Source organism: Rhododendron vialii, chromosome 2a (assembly GCF_030253575.1).
Source record: "Rhododendron vialii isolate Sample 1 chromosome 2a, ASM3025357v1".
In the NCBI taxonomy this organism is placed as follows: domain Eukaryota; kingdom Viridiplantae; phylum Streptophyta; class Magnoliopsida; order Ericales; family Ericaceae; genus Rhododendron; species Rhododendron vialii.
The window spans coordinates 23,403,769-23,412,484 of record NC_080558.1 but is presented as its reverse complement, the minus strand read 5'-3'; positions in this window follow the sequence as shown (position 1 = coordinate 23,412,484).

The following is an 8,716-nucleotide window of genomic DNA, read 5'->3' as shown; positions in this document are numbered from 1 at the left end:
GCAGACCCTTTTTTCAGTTATTGAAAAAAAGGGAGGGATTTGAATGGGGAGCAGAATGTGAACAAGCTTTCCAGGACCTGAAGAAGTACCTGGCCGAGCCCCCACTGTTGTCAACTCCACAGCCTGGTGAGTCTTTAATTCTGTACTTAGCTGTTTCCGAGCATGCAGTAAGTGCAGTCTTGTTGAGGGACTTGGGGATCGAACAAATCCCCATCTATTATGTTAGCAAGACATTGTTGGATGCAGAGACGAGATATCTGCCTTTAGAAAAACTTGTCCTGGCACTTAGGACAGCAACCAGGAAATTGCCACACTACTTCCAAAGCCATAAGGTTGTGGTTTATACTGAGTATCCATTAAAATCACTGCTTCGAAAGGCAGATTTCTCGGGACGGATCTCGACATGGTCCGTAGAGTTAAGTCAATATGATCTCGAGTATCAGCCACGCACAGCAATTAAAGGCCAAGTGTTGGCTGATTTTGTGGCAGAGTTTTCCCCCACTGTTGCTCCCTTACCTCCTACGAGAAAGGAACAGGCAGCTAAAACATCATCCTTGAAGGATCAACCCGTAGCCGAACAGGATCCCAAAGAATGGAAGTTATTCGTTGATGGATCAACATGTAATACTGGTTCCGGAATTGGAGTTGTCCTCTTTCCTCCTCAAGGAGTTCTGATTGAACTCTCTGTTCGGCTTGGATTCAGTGCATCGAATAATGTGGCTGAATATGAAGCACTCTTGGCTGGGTTAAGAAGTGCGAAGACCCTTAAAGCAGAACGGGTCAGGGTGTATTGTGATTCCCAGCTTGTTGTGAATCAACTGTCCGGCGAGTACGAGACTCGGAATGAAAAGATGGTAGCCTACGTGCAGGCAGCAAAAGACTTGCTTGATACCTTCAAGAGGGTATATATTGAGCAAATAAGTTCTGGACAAAATGCTCATGCAGATTCTTTAGCTTGGTTGGCTGCAGCAGTACCAACAGAGTTCAAAAGAAGGGTGGCAGTAGAATACCTAAATGAGCCTAGCATTGGGAAGAGTGTAGATTTGGTCTTGGACGTGAACCAAGGACCAAGTTGGATGGATCCAATAATGGAGTTCTTACGAGATGAGATACTCCCTTCTGATAAAAAGGAGGCCCACAAGATAAGAGTCAAATCTGCTAGGTTTTGGCTCTCCCCAGAGGGTAAGTTGTATAGGAAATCCTTTACAGGTCCCTATTTGCTATGCGTACATCCTGAGATGGTACAGAAGTTCCTTCATGAGATCCACGAGGGAACATGTGGGAGCCATGCTGGAGGGAGATCCATTGCCCACCGAGCAATTACTCAAGGCTACTGGTGGCCACACATGCAAGAAGATGCAAAGGTTTATGTAAAGATTTGTGAGAAGTGCCAAAAATTCTCACCAATGATTCGAACGCCTGCCGAGGATCTGGTACCTTTGACGAGTCTCTAGCCTTTTGCCCAATGGGGAATGGATATCGTGGGCCCATTGCATAAAGCAACTGGGAATCGAAAATTCCTGCTTGTAGCAACTGATTATTTTACAAAGTGGATTGAGGCAGAACCACTGGCCAAAATCACTGAGCCTATGATAGAAAGGTTCGTGTGGAAAAGCATCATCACTCGCTTTGGGGTCCCTTATTCATTGATTACAGACAATGGATCCCAATTCCAGAAGAAATTCAAGGCTTTTTGTGCCCAATATGGAATAAGAAATTATTATTCCACCCCAGCCTACCTTCAGAGTAATGGGCAAGCAGAGGCGTCTAATAAAACTATCCTTGATGGAATCAAGAAAAGACTTGACAAAGCTAAGGGAAAATGGCCAGACGAGTTGTCATTGGTCCTGTGGGCTCATCGAACAACGCCTAGGAGGTCTACGGGAGAGACCCCCTATTCATTGGCCTATGGAACAGAGGCTGTCATACCTCTGGAAGTAGGCCTGCCGACCAACAGGACAGTTTTGGTTGAAAGTGGAGGCAATGACAGGGCTCTTGAAATCGAGCTTGACCTCGCCGAGGAGAGGAGAGAAAAAGCCTTGGTTCATCTTGCTTCTTACCAAGAACAGCTGATGAAAAGCTACAACAAGCATGTTCATCCTCGAGAATTTGGTGTTGGGGACCTCGTGCTATGAAAAGTGCTCGGCAACACCAAGGTGGTCAACGAAGGCAAGCTGGGGGCCAACTGGGAGGGCCCATATAGAGTAACTGAGATTGTAGGCATAGGAGCCTATCGATTGGCAGATTTGGATGGTGATCCAATTCCAAGGCCTTGGAATGTTCATAATCTACGAAAGTTCTTTGTTTAGAAGTATTAAAATCTGTCTTAGATTTGCATTACGTGATTTTGTGGGAATTACGAATATAATTCCCTTGTTCTAGTTTTGACTATTTTAGTTGCAAGGGGTACGAATAATACCCTCTTGAGTTTTGCAGATTATGAATACAATCGCTTCTTAGTATAACTGTTGTGGTATTTGTTTTTAATACGAACTGCGAGTTTAGTTTCCCTCATTCGTATTGGGGAGCAGGGTATACAGTTATACAGTTCAGTACGTGAAACTGAAGCACAAGTATGAAACACTTGTAAACTTGTAAGATTTTACAAGTATGAAACACTTGTAAGATTTTCAAACCTTTAAGTACGTGAAACTTAAAACACTTGTGTGATGTTCTAGGTACGTGATACTTAGGCGTCTTTGTGTAAGTACGTGACACTTAACGAATACATGTACGAAACACTTGTATAGAATTTCAAGTATGTGAAACTTGGGTACACATTTGAGCACAAGTATGAAACACTTGTAAACTTGTAAGATTTTCAAATATTTAAGTACGTGAAACTTAAACACAAACACTTGTATGTACTAAACAACAGTACGAGATACTGGGAAACAAATGTTTTTAAAGTACGTGAAACTTAAACTTCAGAACAGGAAAACATGTGTAAGTACGAAATACTTATGCAAACGAATGATGGTTAACAGTACGAAATACTTAATTGCATCCGAACAGATGCAGTAAACAGGGAAGCCGAGCAAAACATTAAGGTTATGCCACGAAGGGTTTAAAAGCTACGGTCACGCAGGACCAGCTCAACTGTTTTAAAGAAAGTCTTTTTTCACAACTTACCAAAGGTTTAGTCCAGGTTTTGGACATCTGAGTTTGCCCTGACAGGTTCTTCAGTCGTGACATCTCCTACAGTCACATTCTCCTCCAAGTTGATAGGTTCAGGATTTGAATCTCGAACAGGAGACTGGACAGTCTAAGATCCAGAGGGAATATCTTCTTCTATTCCAGTAAAGTCTTCAATTTGTTGTTCAACATCATCTTCCAGAGGAACTTCTTGCTCTTGGGAAGCTGCAGCACGGCTGCTCGGTAGTTCATTGTCAATCCAGAGAGGAGAGTCCTCAGAAACGCCAACTTTCGTTAAACAAGTTTCCCAGCAAGCAATCCAAATCTGATCTTGGATAGCAGGAATCTGTTCAACATAGTTAGCAGTTGTGGTGTCGAATCCCTTCTGGTACCCTTCTTCATATGCAGCTTTCTTGGCATTGTCAATTTCTGATAGAGCCTGGTTGAGACTCTCTTCGGCAACCTCAAGTTTTTCTTTGGTTTGGTTGAAATCAGACTTGGCTTTGTCTCTTTCTCTTTCCAACCTGGCGATTGTTCTGAGCATTCGGGTGTTGTCATTCATCAGCCTGACTTTTTCAGCATCAGCTTCTTGGTATTTCTTACCCAGAGTAACCATCTTTTGAATAAACTGACAAAAGATTTAAATAGTCAGAAACAGTTGTAGCAATACAAGTACGATAGCAAATACACGTATCGACCTTACAAAGGAAAAACCAAGTACCAAATACCTTGATGCCGCTGACAAGTCCAGTAGAAACGAGCCGATCAGGTGCAGATGCATTTTCTTTTTGCATATCTACTGGGAGCAGCAATCCTTGAGCTAGGGCAAGTGCGGTTTCAGATGAACCAGCACTATCCCCGACGTGAACGGGACGGTCCCCCCTAGTGAAAGGAGGAGTCCACGTCTGAGGGAGGACTTGAGTGGTTGGTGAGATGGGATGATGGGTTTCGGTATCTGCTTGAAAAGCAGTACCATCTTGATCATCTACCCTTGGGCGTTTGTCTCTATGAAGGTCAGCAGCCTCTGTGGTGGTGTCCACTTCTCGAGGAGAAGATGATGACCGTGCGGATCCCCCCTATTACGACGAGATCGTGGGGGAGGGGCTCCAGTTGAGGCCACCCGCCCAGTCCCACGTCCCCGAGAAGAGACGGTGACGAGGGAGCTGAGATTTATGGGCTGGCGTGTCATAGTGCTCGAGATAGGAGGAGATAGAGAATAACCTGAGGATGAGGATTGGCTGGTTACACAGATGGGAGCTGGCTGTTCGGGTAATGGTAGAGAGGAGGCCTGACTCCGTGAGGATCTTCGAACTCTTATTCGTGGTAACGGAATTCCTTCGGAAATTGGGACTTCACCCGGTTGGCCGGCTACTGTCACTCCAATGTTAGCTCTGGTACTCCTAAGCTGGGAAGCAGTGGAGGTGGAAGCGGTACTGGTGCTGGGGTGAGCGAGCCTTCTGTCTATAACCCCTCTATATGAAGGGTCGTATCCCAGAAGAACTTCTGCGTTGCGACCCCGACCAGCTGTAGAAGTGCCAGGTTTGCCTGTATATTTTAGAACCTTGTTGATGTCCTCTGTTCGGATGTTGCTCGGAACGCGTCTGGGACGATAGTTAGCGTTTTCAGCTGTCAGATCACAATTGTAACAGCAAGATTAGACACATGTAAAGGCTATGAGAAAGCGGTAAACGAAAATATTACAAACTTATTGAAAGAGGAGTATTACGTGGGTATCCCCATATGTGGGGGCAGTGGAGTCCCACCACTTGACCATCCTCTCCTAATGGCTCGAAAGCTCCAGTAACGTATAAGAAGTCAATCTCATGATCCCGAGCAGAATCCGGCAGGTTGAGCACGAGACGCTTTTCTGCCCTTCTTACTTTGAAATAAAAGGTGTTATATTCAGGGTTTAGTACAATACTGTACCACCACTGAATGTCCCAGATCCCTAGCTGGGTCCCTAGAATTCTATTTAAAGCAATTACTCCATTTATCAGCCTAAAAACATTTGTTGATACTTGCATAGGAGTAAGGCGGTACCAATTTAGGATCTGACGTAGGAGTGGATGTAGGGGAAAACGGACTCCTCCTTCGACAATTGCTACGATAGGGATACACATTCTGTCCCATGAGCCACTATCCCTATCTGCTCCTAGAGGGGCAAGTTCGAGACCTACGTTATCAGGAACATTGTAATCCGTCCTAAACGTCGCCATTGCGGCGGGAGTATCACAGAATTTCCTAAACTTACTGGGTCTAGGAGGGGTGTCATGTTCATCCGCCATGGATATACTCGAAGAAAACGTAAATGAAAGAATGGGCGTGATTGAAACCCTAGAAATGACCACAATCTGAGAATGAAATCTCAGATGAAAACCTAAGCAGAAGAAATGGAGTTAGAACGAGAGTCTTACAACGATACCGTGATGATTTCTTGGAGTGCAATCGAATTTGCAGATGGCGGCGATGGCGGAAAGCTTAGGACTGAAAGTTCGAATGTTTTGGATAAACAACCAAAAAGAGCCCTTCTAGCGGTTTAAAGGTGAGAGATGGAGACGAAACGTCTCCTCTCACACCGTTACCGGAAAAAGTAACGGAAAGAAGAAACCGTTCTGACGCCGTTTCATAGAACGTCAGTTCGAATTTAATACGTGGCATATGAAACATGCCACGTGGAGTCATTACCTCGAGATGGTATAATGACAGAGGCGCCAAAAGGCATCAATGAGATATTGAAATTATTACTGCACGGGATCAAAAGAGTTTGGTCTGGAGAGAATTCTGTTTCTAAGCATCATATATTGCCCCCGAACAGTGGTAAATACATGAAGCTGGGGAGCAATTGTAGGGAGGTATTCCCGAGCAGGTACATTTAGTTACCGAACACGTGATGTTTAGGAACACGTGGTAAATACGACTAGATTTACCGCCGGGCAGTTCGGTGAACAGTGATATGAGAAGTCATGGCTATAAATAGACTGTTCGGCAGTTAGAGACATTCTGATTACATAGGACCACGTTACATGTGAAGTAGTTGGTCCAAGCAGACTGTTCGGTTATGATACAGCCGAACGGATGTTGTAAAGAACCTAGCACATGATACGAGTGATCACGGGTTGAAAGCAATGCAATCGATATCCGAATAAATGGTACGTAGGACCATAGTTTGAATATAGATAGGACAGTCATCATGCTAAACAAGTGTTCGGCAATATGGACCAGTTACATGAGAAGTCAATGGTCCAGGAAGGTTGTACGGGCTCAAGGACCAGTTACATGTGAAGTAACTGGTCCAAGCCGTCTGTTCGGCCATGAGACGGCCGAACAAAGATGGAGCTCCAATCGAGAGTAGGAGCAGAGGGAATGCTCTGGAAGATTCCAGAATATTCATGTTCCGTAAAAGAATGAGATCCCAAGAATATAGGATCTGAGAAAGATACCCAACAAGTATGGGATGATCGGCTCATAATGGAAAAGAATCCCAAAAAGACTCTTTTCCATAAACTGATAAAGGAAACGAGACTCCTTGATATCCTGGGTTTCCTATATGAGTTAGGAACCCTATGGCAACACGGATGCTTGGCCAGCAAGCATATGAAAATCTATAAATATGAGGTAAACCTAGAAGCAAAAGGTACGCAATACTTTGCATTCATGCTTTCCTACTGATAATTAGGGTTTAATTGCTAGTACGTGATACTAACAAAGGCATCGGAGGGCCTTTGCCACGAGAGGCAAAGGTACACTCACCCCCTGTCTATTTTGCAGATTAGGGTTCAGACGTCGAGCTAGGGTTCCGGTGAAGAGGCACGAATAAGCCGTTGCAATCCAGTTGATCCGAGGCATCAATTGTTTTCATCCCCCTACAGATGCCTAACAGGTGTGCTGGTAGGCGGCACCATGTGAAGGTGCTAGGTGATAATGCCTAACAGGTGCGCTGGTAGGCGGCCCCATGTGAAGGTGCTTGGTAATAATGCCTAACAGGTGCGCTGGTAGGCAGAGGGTGTTCGGCAATGATGCCTAACAGGTGTGCTGGTAGGCGGCACCATGTGAAGGTGCTAGGTGATAATGCCTAACAGGTGCGCTGGTAGGCGGCCCCATGTGAAGGTGCTTGGTAATAATGCCTAACAGGTGCGCTGGTAGGCAGAGGGTGTTCGGCAATGATGCCTAACAGGTGTGCTGGTAGGCGGCACCATGTGAAGGTGCTAGGTGATAATGCCTAACAGGTGCGCTGGTAGGCGGCCCCATGTGAAGGTGCTTGGAAATAATGCCTAACAGGTGCGCTGGTAGGCAGAGGGTGTTCGGCAATGATGCCTAACAGGTGTGCTGGTAGGCAAATGGTGCTAGGACATGATGCCGAACAGGTGCGCAACACCTGAGGTTGCTAGGCAGTGACACTGAATAGTGTCGGCTGCACCACATAAAGGTGCTCGTTGGTATGGCCGAACACATGATATTGTTCAATGAGTTAGCCTAACACATGGTACAGGTGCACCGTAGTAATTGTTCACCGCCGATGTACATTGGACCAACTCTATCTGGATCGCTGTTCCAGAAGGTTCTAGAAAGGAAATCCTACGTGATAGGCAAGTGTCCCATGAATAAAGGGATTATAATTGAGTTACCATATGGGAGGGAATTCCATATGGGCCAGGGTTCCTAATGATGTTGGAATCTTAGGCAGAAAAGGAGACTTGGAGGACAAGTAAGTCTACATCTATAAATAAGAAGTAACACCCATGAAGCGAGGTACGCAATCCGCTTATTATTCTTTCAACATCTCCTAAGATCAACGTGCATGCCTTCTTGCCGGAACCCTAATTCGTCGTCGGAACCCTAATCTACAAAACAGACAAGGGGTGAATGCACCTTTGCCTCTCGTGGCAAAGGCCCTCCGATGCTTAAGTTAGTATCACGTACTTGCAGAGAAACCCTAATTATCAGTAGGAAATATCGAATAATGCAACGTATTGCGTACCTCGCTTCATGGGTGTTACTTCTTATTTATAGATGTAGACTTACTTGTCCTCCAAGTCTCCTTTTCTGCCTAAGATTCCAACATGATTAGGAACCCTGGCCCATATGGAATTCCCTCCCATATGGTAACTCAATTATAATCCCTTTATTCATGGGACACTTGCCTATCACGTAGGATTTCCTTTCTAGAACCTTCTAGAACAGCGATCCAGATAGAGTTGGTTCAATGTACATCGGCGGTGTACAATTACTACGGTGCACCCGTACCATGTGTTAGGCTAACTCATTGAACAATATCCTGTGTTCGGCCATACCAACGAGCACCTTTATGTGGTGCAGCCGACACTATTCAGTGTCACTGCCTAGCAACCTCAGGTGTTGCGCACCTGTTCGGCATCATGTCCTAGCACCATTTGCCTACCAGCACACCTGTTAGGCATCATTGCCGAACACCTTCTGCCTACCAGCGCACCTGTTAGGCATTATTACCAAGCACCTTCACATGGGGCCGCCTACCAGCGCACCTGTTAGGCATTATCACCTAGCACCTTCACATGGTGCCGCCTACCAGCACACCTGTTAGGCATCATTGCCGAACACCATC